Raw genomic sequence first — 15,010 nt, 5'->3', positions numbered from 1 at the left:
TCTTCAAGTATTTCCCTGAAAAAGGCCTATTTGCGTATCTTAAAAGCTACAGCCTTAATTAAGTGCACATCTACAGGCCAATTGTGATCCTCCCCAGAGGCCAAGGAGGCGAACAAAAGCCATCTCCATCTTTTCAAGGTTGCTGTATTTCCTGAAAGAAGCTAGTGCTCTCTTCTGGTGCCTTGGATTTTTTGGCTGCCAACTAGAGGATATACCCCTAGGTCACCTGGCTCTGATGGTAAGTGGGGTTTTCATGCTTGGGCCCCGAAGGACTGTAGCAAACAAAAGAACAGTTTTTAATCAGCCACTCCCCCAGGACTCAATGCAGAGAAAAAAGGCAGAAATTCCTACTACCCAGTCTTTCTTTGAAAAAGGCCTATTTACATACTTTAATAGGTGTTGTCTGAGGGTCAGGCTTCTAATTGATCACACATCTAGAAACAGACTGCTATCCTCCCTAGAAGCAAGGGAGGCCAAGGGGCTCCATCAGTGGGTTCTCCCTTTGACCCATTCCAGGATACTGATGTCTCCCTGGAATATGTACATGCATCTGGCACCCTGACTTTTGCCACTGCAACCCAGGGAATAGTCATCATTTTATGGCCTGGTTCTTATGGCCAGTGGGACTTGAATTCAAGAACTGTAGAAAACAATGAAACACTTCTCAACCAGCTATCTTCCCATGACTCAGGATAGAAGAAGACAGAAACCCCATCTGACATCTTCTTTTTGTGAAAGAGGTCTACTTGCACACTTTAAAGCTGCTGCTTGAGGGTAAGGCTTTCGATTAGCCTACATCGAGGCACTTACTAAGATTATCCCTTTTGGGACACTGGCAAGTCTTGGTGTACTCTCATCTACTGGAAGCCACTAAGAACAAAGAAGGTGAATTGGACTATACAAAGGTTTGAGAGACAATCAAGAGCTAAGGCCAGGCTGAACAATGAGGTTCATCTATTCAACAATACTCCTTCAAAATGGAGAGAGGAGAGGAGAGGAGGCTGCTTTATCTAATGTACAGAAACCTGCACAGAGTCAAGAAAAACGAAGAAACAAAGGAACATGTTCCAAATGAAGGAACAAGATAACGCTTCAGAAGCAGAACTTAATGAAATGAAGATAAGTGATTTACCTGATAAAGAGTTCAAAATAATAGTCGTAAAAATTCTCATGGAATTCAGGAGAACGATTCATGAACAAAGTGAGAATTTCAACAAAGAAAAAGAAAATATAAGAAAGCACCTAACAGAAATCACAAAGCTGAAGAATATAGTAACTGAACTGAAAATTACAATACAAAGATTCAACAACAGACTAAATCAAGTATAGAAGGGATCAATGAACTAGAAGACAGAGAAGTGGAATTCATACTAAGCAACAAAAAGGAAAAAGAATAAAAAGAGTGAAGATAGCTTTAAGGGACTTACGGAACAACATCAAGTGGATCAACATTCATATTATAAGAGTCCCAGAAGGAGAAGAGAAAGAGAAAGGGGCAGAAAGCTTATTTGAATAAACAATGGCTAAAAACTTCACTAACCTGAGAAAGGAAACAAACACCCAGATGCAGAAAGCCCAGAGAATTAAAAAAGAAAAAAAAAAAAAAGATAAACTCAAATAAACTCAAAGAGACCCAACCAAGTTTTTATAATTGAAGTGTCAAAACTTAAAAGACAAGGAGACATTGGTGATTACAGCTGAAATAGGTTGGAGAAAGAAGTGGCTGACCATTACAAATGTTTTGTACACTGATTCCTGACAAAGGGATCTTAAAGGTTGTCTCTGATTCATTACCCAGATCTTTTGTTGGATCTGTAGTATGTCACCCACCCCACCTCTGACACCTCTTGGTCAAAAAAAAAGTTAATACAAGTAATAAACCAAGCAATAAACCTGGGACAATATGAGTGCCAGCTGATGTTAGCTATAACCTTGGAGCATTATGAAAACTGCCTATGCTGTTAACCAGTGGTTTATAGTCCTCTGAGGAATAAAAAAACATTTTATCAGGTAAAATGCCACTGATAAAATAAAGACTAACTGGCAGATAAATTAAAAACATAGACTAACAGGAAATAATTACATATCTAGTAGGTAATCATGACTGGATTACCCTAAAAAAGGAGTCTGTGCAAGAGACAAAGTAAAGAAATTTGTACATCAACTACTGGTGAAGATGAAATCAGCAAAGACAAACAGGATACAACCACAGCAACAGTCCAATGACTCAACAAGACCCACAACTTCCTTTTTTGGTGGAGCAAGTAAAGAACACTGATCTGAGGATAATATGCTTCTCAGAAGTCAGACAGGACAGAAACCAGACACATTTACAAGTGAATAGGTCTATACCAGCAATGAAGGTCTGTCTTCCTTTCCATAAGTGCTGCTGAAGCATCATAGGAGCCAGACTGTAGTCAAAGACATTAACCAAAGAGTACCCATATTTCCAGGCTACTGACTGGTTTATATATAGATGAAATCCTTAGAAAACAGAGATTAGAGACTTAATCTATATTTCTTTCATAGTCAAGGGCATACTTAACTTTTCTTTTAAGACTCTAGCTGTTCCCTGAACCATTATATTTTTAGATTCCATTATAATCTTTTTTAGGTTATTGCCCTACCTCTTGTTTTCTACATAACCTGTGCATTAAGTTAAATCTTTTCATTTGCAAATGATAGAAATAAGTCTACTAAAAACTTCTAAAGAGAAATAAATGTATGAGAAGGCTACTCATGCATTTTATAGAAACTAAGAAATTACTGAACGGTCTCCCACAAGAGTTTGAACCAAGGTAGCAGAACTGCATTTTAACATCAAGAAGTAAAAAATCATGACTACAGAAGAAATACACAACTTTAACAAAGACAATTAAGATATTAAAATTGTTTAAAATTTTTTTTAACCTTGGTTCAGTCATCAAATGGAGACTGTAGCCAAGAAATCGAGAGAAGGTTAAGATTTGGAAAGGCAGCAATGGAAGAATTAGGAACGATCAGTAGATTAAGCACACTGAAAATAAGTGGAGATATCAAATATCTAAAAATATAAAAGTAATAAACAAACCATTAAGCTTATTCACACACAGCAAAGAATTCTTTTATAATTTAATATACTTTATTTTTTAGAGCAGTTTTAGTTTCACTGGTAAATTAATGAAAATACAGAGTTCTCACATACTCCTTTCTGGAAGACACATACAGACTGCCCCACCATGAACGCCCCACACCAGTGTGGCATAGTTGTTAAAAATCAATGCATCAACATTGACATATTTTTTTTCAACTAACATCCATAGTTTATATTAGGATTCACTCTTTATGTTATATATTCTAATGGTTTTGATAAGTGCAAAAAATGATGTTTATCCATCATTACAATACAGAATAGTTTCACTGCTCTAAAACTTTTTTGTGTTCTACTTATTCATCCTTATCACCCCTCTGAAACAAAGGCAACCAGTGATCTTTATACTCTCCTTAAAGTTGTACTATTTGCAGAATGTCCTATAGTTGGAATTATACAGTAGTCTTTCAGATTGACTTCTTTCACTTAGACATCTTGGCTGCTTTCAGTTTTTAGTGATTATGAACAAAGCTGCTATTAAAATTTGTTTCAAGATTTTCATGTACATGTAAGTTTTCCATTCATTTGGGTAGGTAGCTTAGAGTATAGTTATTGCATTATGTTTAACTTTGTAAGAGAATTCCAAACTATCTTCCAAAGAGTCCAGCAATAAACCCTTGTATGTATAATCAGATGATTTGCAACAACAGTGACAAGATGATTCAATGGGGAAAGGGCAATTTTTCAACAAATGGTATTGGAAAACTGGATATACACATGGATGAGAGAGAGAGAGAGAGAGAGAGAGAGAGAGAGAGATTGAATCTTTACCTTATATCATATATAAAAATAAAAATTACTTAAAAATAAATCAAAGACCTAAAAACAAGAACTAAAACCACAAACTTCTTAGAATAATATTAAAAAGCTTCATGACATTTGACTTGGCAATGATTTGTTGGATAAAACACCAAAAGCACAGATGACAAAAATAAAAATAGATAAATTTAAAACTTCTATACATCAAAAGTCATAATCAACTGAGTAAAAAGGCAACTTATGTAATGGAGAAAATATTTGCAAATCACATATCTGATAAGAAGGTTAATATCCAAGAATATAAAAAAACTCCTTTAAATCAAGAACAAAAAACAAAAAACAAAGAAAAATTAAAAATGGACAAAGGACTTGAATAGACGTTTCTCCTAAGAAGATGCACAAATGACCAATAAGTGCATGAAAAGATGCTCAAATCACTAATTATTAGAAAAATGCAAATTAAAACTAAAATAAGAGATACCATTTCAACACCTATTAGGACAGCTACTATTTTTTTAAAAACCAACTGAAAATAAGTGTTAGCAAGGTTGTGGAAAAATTGGAATATTTGTGCACTATTGGAGGATATGTACAATAGTGCAGCTGCTATGAAAAACAGTATGACATTTCCTCAAAAACTTAAAAATGATATTGCCATATTGTGCAGCAATTTGACTTTTGTATATACCTCCTAAAATTGAAATCAGGATATCTAAGAAATATTTGTGTTCCCATGCTCATAGCAGCAATATTCACAAAGACCAAAATGTAGAATCAACCCAAATGTCCATTTATAAATACATGAATAATAAGTTGTGGTATATACATAAAATGGAATATTATTCAGCCTTAAAAAGGAAGGAAATTCTGACAAATGATACAACATGGAAGAACTTTGAGGACATTATACTAAATGAAGTGTTAGTCAAGAAAAGACAAATATCATATTATTCCATTTATAAGGTACCTAGTAAAATTCATAGAGGCAAAAATAAAATGATCATTGCCAAAGGTTGGGGAGTGGAAGAAATGAAGAGTTATTATTCATAGAGTATATACTTTCAATCTGAAAGATCAAGAGTTCTAGAGCTTGGTAGTGGTAGTGGTTACACAACAATGTGAATGCATCTGATACCATAGAATAGTATGTGTAAAAATGATTAAAATGATGGGTTTCCAATCAAGGTGGAGGAGTAGGTTAACTCTGTGTTTGCATCCTTCCATGACCACATCAAAATTATAATGAAACTACAGAACAACAATCACTAAAAATGGCCTGAAATCTAGTGAACTGAGATCCTCTAACTAGGATACACAGGAGAAGCCACCCTGAGACTTGCAAGAGATTAAAGACAAAGATAGAATCTTAAAAGCAGCAAGAAAAAAGTAATTAGTTATCTGCAAAGGAGCTGCCATAAGACTTCTCATTGGAAACTTTGCAGACCAGAAGGGATGGGCACAAAATATTCTCAGTGATAAAAAGCACGAAACCAAGATTACTCTACCCAGCAAATCTATCATTCAGAACCAAAAAAGTGATAGCTTCCCAGAAAAGAAAAGGTTAAAGTTTATCACCAGTATTACGAGAAATGTTAGAGAGACTTTTTGAAGAAAGAAGGAGGAGGAAAAAGAGGAGGAGGAGGAGGAAGAGGAGGAGGAAGAGGAGGAAGAGGAGAAAGAGGAGGAGGAGAACAAAAATATGAATAATAAAATGGCAATAACTACATATCTAGCAAAAATTACTTTAAATGTAAATGGATTAAATTATCCAATCAAAAGACGTACAGTAGCTGAATGAATAAGAAAACAAGACCCTTACATATGCTGCCCACAAGAGACTCCCTCCAGAATCAAAGACATACAGACTGAAAGTAAAGAGATTGAAAAATATATTTCATGAAAATGGAAACAAACAAACAAAAAAGCTGGGTAGCAATACTTATACTAAGCAAAAGAGACATTAAAACAAAAAATAAAATAAGAGACAAAGAAGGACTCAGTAATCCCATTTCTGGGCATTTATCCAAAGAAACCTGAAACACTGCTTAGAAGGGATGTGTGCATCAATATGTTCATTGCAGCATTATTTACAGTAGCCAAGAAAGGGAGGCAATCTGGGTGTCCATTAATGGAGAAATAGATAAAGAAATGGTATATATATATATATACAAAGAAATGCTATTCAGCCATAAAAAAAAAATAAAATCATGCCATTTATAACAACATAGATGACCTTGAATAGAGGTCCTTGACTCCTGGCCACGGACCAGTACCTGTTTATGGACTGCTAGGAACTAGGTCACACAGCAGGAGGGTGGCAGGCCAGTGAGCCAAGATTCATCTGTATTTGCAGCCACTCCCCAGTGCTAGCATCACCACCTGAGCTCCGCCTCGAATCATCAAGCATTAGATTCTTATAGGAGCACTTGTCCCTGGTGCTAAAAAGGTTGAGGACCGCTGACCTCGAGGATACTGTGCTGAGTGGAGCAAGTAAAAAAGAGAAAGGCAAATGTCACGTAATTTCACTTATATGTGGAATCTAAAAAATATAATAAATGAACAAATGAAACAGAAACAAATTCATAGATACGGAGAATATTTTGATGGTTGCCAGATGAAAGAGAGGTTGGGAATTGAAGAAAAAAAGGAAGATATTAATAATATGAATTGATAGTTGCAAAATTATCTTAGGTGTGTAAAGTACAGCACAAAGAATATAGTCAATAATATTGTAATAACTATGCATGGTGTCAGATAGTTACTAGATTTCTCAGGGTGATGACTTCATAAGTTTTATAAATATCTAATCACTATGTTGTACACCTGAAACTAATATATTGTATGTCAAATGTAATTGAAAAGTTAAAAAAATATTTTAAATATGGTTAAGTTGAGCAAATTTTATGTTTATTTTACCACAATTATTTTTTTAATTTTTAAAATAAAAAAACTGAGTACAGTACATATCAAAATTTATGAGAGAAAACTAAAATGTACTTAAAGGAAAATATATAAAGTGCATAAAGTACTCTTTAAGAGAAATTTATAACATAATGAGTAAGAAAATAATCTGCAGCCAGATAGCCACTAACTGAACAACCTTGACTCTAATGAGTGTCCATGAACAATTTTCTTAAATACTTTCACTATTAAATTCAAAGGATTCAAAAATTAAGTAAAACAATCATCTTAAGAAGTTGGAAAAAATATAGGAAGGAAGGAAGGAGGAAAAAGGGAAGGAAGAAAGGAAGGAAAGAAGAAAGGAAAGGTGGAAGGAGAGAAAGGAAGGAAGGAAAAAAGGAAAAAGGGAGGGAGAGAAAGGAAAGGAAAGAAAAACATTAAAGATAAAGGTAGGAGCCAATATATTAAAAATAATAAAACTAAAAGCTTATTTATCTACAATATTAACAAGATAGTAGAAGTTAAGTGAGACTCATTGAGAAAGTGAAAAACTAAATTAAAAATTAGAATAAACAAAAAATAACTGCAAATAGAGATTTCAAAATATAAAATCATTTTGAAGTAACTATTTGCTAGTATATTTATTAAAAATTGGTGAAGTGGAAAAAGTCCTAGGCAGAAATATTAAAATATAAACAGAAGCCTTAAGTAGATAGATATGGACATGTCCTACCAAATTTTATGGCTACTACAAATCCGTAGGAAAATAAAAAACAGTATTTTACTAGTACCAAAAAATAGGTCAATGGAACAGAATGGAAAATGTCTAGAGTTATGTATATGAGATTCGATATATTGATAAAGTTACCACATTTCAAGGGGAAGAACAGAAAATTTTGCTGCAGGGTATTAGGAAACTCAGTTACCTAACAAAGTAATGAAGTCAAGGTCACAAGATCAGATATAAATGGTTACCTTTCCATAGGCCTGGATTCAGGAACCATAAAGACAAATTGGAGACAAGGAGGATGAAAAGATAAACATAGAGCATTTCTAAAAATTACAAGGGAAAATTTCAAAGAGTACGTGTATTTAAGGAGTATGGATATATTGTACACACCCTGAGGAAATAAGCATGGGAAACATATGGAATCAAGTGCCAAAGGGAGTGGTTCTCAAACTTGATTGCATATCGGAAACAAGTGAGGAGCTTTAAAAAGTACCAATGTTTGGGTGCCACCCCTGCAAATTCTGATTTAATTGGTCTAGAATGAGTACTGGACTTCAGAATTAAAGCGAACAAACAAACAAACGAACGAACAAACTAACAAAAACCTCCTCAGGGGATTCTAGAGGCCAAGCCAAATTCAAGACCCACAACTCAAAAGTAAAAAATACAGAAAAGGAAGTTTATGCTAATGGGACACCAGGAGAGACAACAATGGGTGGGTCGGCCTTTAGAGAAAGGGAAAACTAATGGCTCATGGGAGAAAACCCACCTGGCTGAATTTTCATGAATGTGAAAGCATACAGTTTTTATCTGGAGGAAACTCTATAGGACAAATAATGCATTTTTTTTTCCCTTACAGATAAGTCTTAAGTACAGAAAGAAAGGATGAAGGAGAAAATATTAAACGGATATCAGATAAAAGTATCCTAATGAAAACATGATAATTATGAGATAACTGGAAGGTTTTTAAACTAGAAATTCTAGAGATTAAAAAATAAAACATATGAAATTAGATAATAAAGAAGAATAGATACGTAAACTCAAAGATACAGAAATAAAATTTATCCAAAATTTAGGCCAGAGAGAAAAAAGACTGAAAAATAAACATGTTCCCTTTCCACACTTTAATTCCTGCTCTTATGTTTTAAATTCACCAATAAAAATACACCCATAAAACCCTAGCTCCCCAATTCTCAACCCCATAAAAGAAAAACCCCAGGCCTATGCTCCTTCTCTCTCTACACATGACCTCACTGTGTAGCCCTCACTGTGCACCCTCCAGGACTTGTGAGTAATAAACCTTATTATTTTTATCAAAGATTCCTGAGAGTGTCTTGCAATCAGAATAAGAATCACAAGGGCAGTTCTACCCACAACATAGTTCCAAAAGTGAAGAAGTCTGTGGAGGGCTCACTGTGAGGGCCTAGGTGAGTACTCTCAGGGACATCTAGACAATAGCATCATTATTGATGGCTGACACCAGCACAAAACAGGGGGTAAAGAAAGGAAAATTGTTGAGAATTTAGAATTAGATTTATAGTTTGGATATCCGGATATATGTTGAAGTCATTTACTGAAATGGGCAGTACAAGAAGAGACAGTTTTTGTTTGTGTGTTTGAAATCTATGACCTCCTTTCAACATGTAAAGTTTGAAATGCCTATTTATAATCTCCAGGTGAAACAGCAGGATCTACTCATTTGGAACTCAGAATAGAGGTCAGACTGAATAGGAATTTGAATATTGACAGGAAGTCTGGAGAGATAATTGGATAAAGAAGCTGTGGTACATATTTACAAGGGAATGTTAGCTGTAAGAAGAGATGAAATACTGCCCTTTGCAACAACATGGATAGACCTCGAGAAAATCATGCTAAGCGAAATAAGTCACACAAAAAAAGTTGAAAATCACGATATCATTTCTATGTGGGATATAAACCTAAAAACAACAAATGAACAGGACAAACAGAGACTCATGGACATGGACAATAGACTAGTAATTATCAGAGGGAAGGGGTTGGGGGAGGGGTAGACAGGATAAAGGGGGTCAAATATGTGGTGACAGAAAGACATCTAACTATGGGAGGTGAACACACAGTGTATATATATATGCCTTACTCTTAAAATGGACAGCTGAAACTTACTGGATTTCATTAACCAATGTCACCATGAAAAACTTAATTAATTATAAAAAAGGAACACGAGGTCTGATTACTCATGGCAAAGTGATACCTTTCATCAGGACAGCATTTCACAAGTGGGTCATAAAAAAATCCTTGTCAATTTTCCATTATGCAGAATTTTGGCAAGTCATTGAGAAAGAGGAAGGGGGATTAGTTCCCTTAAAGTTTATTACATCTTTATCAGGCTAGAGAGTTCCATGTTTTTACAAACCACCAGACACCATCCTCTCACAGATTATCTTACTCCTGTTCTCTCTCATCTATTTTCTCTCATGTTTCTTAAGATTAAAATATGTCATCCTGATTCTGACAATTTAATGCCAACTCTCTCCAGTCCGCCTAAATATACTCACTTTTCTCTGCACTTAACTACAAGAAAAACAACAACAAAAAACCAAAAACAAAAAAAAACTATCTCAGAGCTTGCTTGTATTTTTTAAATTTTTTTATTTATAGGTTTACATTTTTTTTTCAGTGTCCATCCCATTAAAATATAGGAACTACAGTTTAGTTCTTCAGTTCATTTCTTCACTCCTTTCATTTATTTTCTTCTGATTTGTGGAGATTCAACTCAATCCAATTTCTCAACATTACTGTTAATCTGCTTCCACTTGATTAATGAAATACTTATCCTTAATTAAACCCATTTCTCTCTAGCACTTGACCTTAAAAAAATTAAATGGAGCTGACTTTAGTGATGATGCTATTTTTTGGATTACACTAAAGTCTGAGAGATTTTTAACATTCAAGAAACTTTCAGGTTATCTAAATCAACATGTTCCCAGTTCACATAAGAAGGCAAGTTTGAGTTGCTCTCCTATACTTACATTATCTTCTTATTTATCATCTTATTAGAAAATAATGTATTTTAAATATCAGATAAATAACGAAGTGGGCACCCTGCCAGAGCTGCCACTGCCAGCGAAATATTCAAGGTAATTCAGAGGTTCAACAGGCCGGACAGCCTGAGTCTGCTCACCTTCAAAGTGTATGGATCACAGAAAGAGGACTCACCTCACAAAACTTCCATGAGGATTAATGAGCTCTCACTCTACTCTGTTCCTGAGGGTCAATCTAAATATGTGGAGGAACCAAGGACCCAACTTGAAGAAAGCATCCCACATCTCAGACAGTATTGTGAGCCATATACAAGTTGGTGTCAGGAAATAGACTCTCAAACTGAGCCCAAGATGCAAAGTTTGGTTCAGTAGGGATTAGACAGCTATGAATATCTCCAAAAGGCACCTCCTGGATTTCTTCCAAGACTTGGTATTATTGGTTTTGCTGGTGTTTTTGGACTCCTTTTGGCCAGAGGTTCAAAAATAAAGAAGTTGCTGTATCCACCTAGTTTCATGGGATTAGCTGCCTCTCTTTATTATCCACAAGCCATAGTATTTACCCGGGTCAGTGGGAGAGAAATGATATGACTGGGGTTTACGAGGATACATAATCATAGAAGATTTGTGGAAGGAGAACTTTCAAAAGCCAGAAAATGTGAAGAATTCACCCAGAAATAAGTAGAATACTCCATGCCCCATCCATTTTAATCAGTTATAGGTAAATGTTGGAAACATCATACAGCAATCCAGTATTTCTACAGAAAAATGGCAGAGAAGTCAGAATTTAATGTAGTAAACTGAATTTCTTCTTCAGGAAAAACTATGGTAGGCCTCTTTGCTATCTTGGGTGATGTCAGACTACAAGGGGACTAATCTGAAATCCTCTCACCTGGAGATAATGGACAAGCCTTAGAACCCCTTGTTCTCATATTGCTATTTATGTAATCATTAAAATTCCAAATTAAAAAAAAATAAAATAGCAAAGCGGAAAGATGAGAAATCCTTACTGCCTCTCAAAATAGTAAATCTTAAATATTGGCTTAATGGTGTAGGATGCAGGAATAATACATTTTAGTATTAAATTATTATAAATTAATCCTTTGAATGCATTTTCTTTTCATAATTTGGAAAATTCTCACATTAAAATTAAAGATACTAGGGGTGGCTCCATAGTGTCGTGGTTAGCACGTCTGCTTTATACACAGAAGGTCTTGGGTTTGCACCCCAGTTTCATGCCCAAGGTGGAGCCACGAACCATAGTATGCCAGGCCCCGGGTGCACCAGGCCTCCTGAGTTAACTGTGGGTGCCAGGCCCCGGGGTGCACCACGAGCATGTGGGAGCAGATGCCTTGTCATTAGAGATCCAGTTCTTAAGGGGAGAAGGCAACATCCGTAGGTCAGGGGTGGAAATGGGGGTGGAGGAATTAAAGAGAGGGGGAAAAAAAGATTAAAGATACTAATCCAGAAAGATGCTAATTACCTAGTGTACTTCTTTTGAACCATGAACACTGGCAAGTCTGGAATTGGGACATAGTGTGTTACAGAGTTGGTACCTTTGATACACATATATAGATGACTTCAGAATAAAATTGGGGTGGTGATATTAGTAAAATGGAGGGCTAGGAGGTCTCGATACAGTCTCTCCACAAAAAAAAACAAAAACAAAAACAAAAAAACAATAAATAAGCAAGTACAGACTGACAAAAATAGTTCTGGGAAAGCTCTGGGCTGCAATGAAAAAGCAGTGGAGAGCAAAAACCAATGATGGCTGCAGAGAAATGCATAAGAAACATTTTAACTGTATCATTTCATTCCCCAGTACAGAAAAACTCAACATCAGGAGTTATCACTTCAGAGGTATTTCACCCTGGTGATAAAGGAAAGCAGGAAACCTCCGCAAAACTCACTGCTATGATGTTTGCAGCCCTTGATACCAAGGACTACCGCAGTCTACCAACACTGATCCCAGATAAGGGAGATGCCCAGAGTCCCCACTGTGGCATCTTCTACCTGAGACTGGAGCTGTCCACAGTGGTGAGACAGCTGCTGTGCCCCACTTTCCAGGACTGAGATGCTACTGCACCTTACTAAATATGGGACCGGAACTGCCATTTCTCTGCATCCCGCCCCCTGAGTCCCAAGTAAGTCTTCGACCACCATTACTGGACCAAACTGCTGCTGTTCTGAGACCCGCCCTTGGATCCCAGGCTGGCTATTACTTGCTATTGCCAAGGCCAAACTGTCGCTGCTTTGTAATCTACTTCATTGGTCTCAACATGACTTTAGTGAGCCACCACCAGGGGCATGTTGTCATCCCATTACTTCCCCTGGGGACAGAATTGGGACTCGACCCACTCCCCCCCAGGCTGTGCTTTTACTGCCCCCTGCCCCTGGGCTCAAGCTGCGACTCCATCCTGTCACCTCAGAACCTGTACTACTGCTGCATCTGCCTCCCCCTACCCGAAAGCCACTCATGCCACTGCAGTGAGTCCAAGAGATCCAGAACCTAGTTGCCTGAGAGACCTACATATGCCCACACCTTTGAGACCAGTGTCGCTGTCACAACAAGTGCACCTGTGCCCCAGGACTCACATGCTTTGGTAGTTCCACTTGCACCTGACTCCAGGACCCTGGCTCTGTTAATGCTCTGAATGTCAGAACACCAGACAAGGTGTCAAGAGGGATCCTCTCTTCTAGAATTTTCTCCCAAGGGAAAAAAGGAAAACAGAAGGACCCCAGTGGTCTTCACCTCTGAGTATCCCAATAAGCCTGGTTGCCACTGCCACCTCAGGGCCTCTGAGTTCTTTGGCAGAGAATACTCCCAAGTCAATGTCGACCTCAGCTGATGGAGTTTTACAGAGACTCCACTGTGCCATCACAGGAACCAAAGAAACTGCACCCGACCCAGCTTGTATCCTTGCAGCTAACTTCAGGTGAAAGTTTTTGCCCATCAAAGCCAGACTGGAAGAGGTGACTTCTCCCACAAATGTGCAGACATCAATGCAAAGCATTCAGAAACACCAAAAAGGAAAAAAAAAAAAATAACACCACCAAATAAACCCAAAAATATTTCATTAAGTGACACCAAAGAAATGTAGATTAGTGAGTTATCTAAAAAAATAATTTAAAATAATTATTTTAAGAAACTCAGCAAAATTCAAGAGACACAGATAACACAATGCACCCAGGAAAACAATTCAGGAACTAAATGAGAATTCAAACAAAGAAGTAGAAAACATTTTTAAAAATTATTAGAGATAAAAAACATGGTGGAAGTACAGATGTCCCCAGACCTCTCCACTTGAAACAACAATAAGCTGAACATGTAAAACTCAAAAACAAAAACAAACAAACAACAACAAAAAAACACTGCCACCCAACCTGCACACAAGCACATCTGAGCAAGGGATCTGTGAATAAGAACTTCCACGGGTCAGAACTGCAAGAGTCTGGTGGCAGACTGGAAGAAACAAAGAAGTTGCCTCTCCCAGCTGGAGTTCCTTGCAGGAGGAGAGGGAAGGGAGAAGATGCAGTGGGTTTCCCGAACAATCCTGCCTGAGAGAGATGTGAGAACCATGTAGCGGCAGTACCCAGGGGAAAAAACAGAGAAGAAGTAGGGACAGCAGAGAAGTGGGGATGACAGAGAAGCAACAGTTGATTATTATCAGCTGCGGTTGCAAAACATGAAGCTGAGCTGCAGCCCTCATCCTCCAACCCAGAGGGCACCTCTCCCTATATTCGCCAAGACCGAACACCACGGAGTCCCAGGGGAATCTGAGCAACTACTATCAAAACTGTAGCTAACACTGACAGGGACTGAAACTGAGGGTAATGAGCGTGATTTGAGGCATTAGTAAGACTTTATATAAAGCAGGGATCCAAGAGAATCCATCTACTGGAAACCAAAAGAAAAATGTCTTCTTAGCAATTGGATAAAGAAAAACCTTTATATAATAAATCTTCTTTCTGGAAAAAAAAATACACTTCCATTAATGCCCAGCCAGAAAAATAGTCCATTAACCACCCTGAACAACCAACATGACAAGGCAGCTAAGAAAGAAAGAGAAAAATATTCAGAAATAAGCTTGCAGACATAGAAATATGTGACTTAAATGACAGAATTCAGGATGGTACTTCTGAAAAAACTCAATGGGATCCAAAATAATTTATATCAACAATTTCAGGAATTGAAAAAATGACTAGATCAGCAGAATGAATTCTTTAGCAAGAAGATTGGAACCCTCAAAAAAAAAAAGAAGAACTTCTGGAGATGCAGAACACACTGCAAGAGTTGAAAAATGAAATAGCAAGCTTGGGAAATAGAGTTGACCAAATGGAAGAAAAGATCAGTGATATCAAAGACGGAAATCTAGAAATAAATCAAAAGGAAGAAGAGAGAAACCAAAGAATGAAAAATAGTGAAAGAGAAATATAAGAACTAGCTGATACCCTCAGGAAAAGAAACATAAG

General features: G+C 36.8%; 1 pseudogene; it reads left to right on the top strand.

Moving 5' to 3' along the window:
• Positions 1-10,476: 10,476 nt before the first annotated feature.
• LOC107498328 lies at positions 10,477-11,222 on the top strand (annotated as a pseudogene).
• Positions 11,223-15,010: the final 3,788 nt, after the last annotated feature.

Source organism: Rousettus aegyptiacus, unplaced genomic scaffold (genome assembly GCF_014176215.1).
Source record: "Rousettus aegyptiacus isolate mRouAeg1 unplaced genomic scaffold, mRouAeg1.p scaffold_m13_p_2, whole genome shotgun sequence".
Taxonomy (NCBI): Eukaryota; Metazoa; Chordata; class Mammalia; order Chiroptera; family Pteropodidae; genus Rousettus; species Rousettus aegyptiacus.
This window is presented reverse-complemented; position numbering and strand designations above follow the sequence as displayed.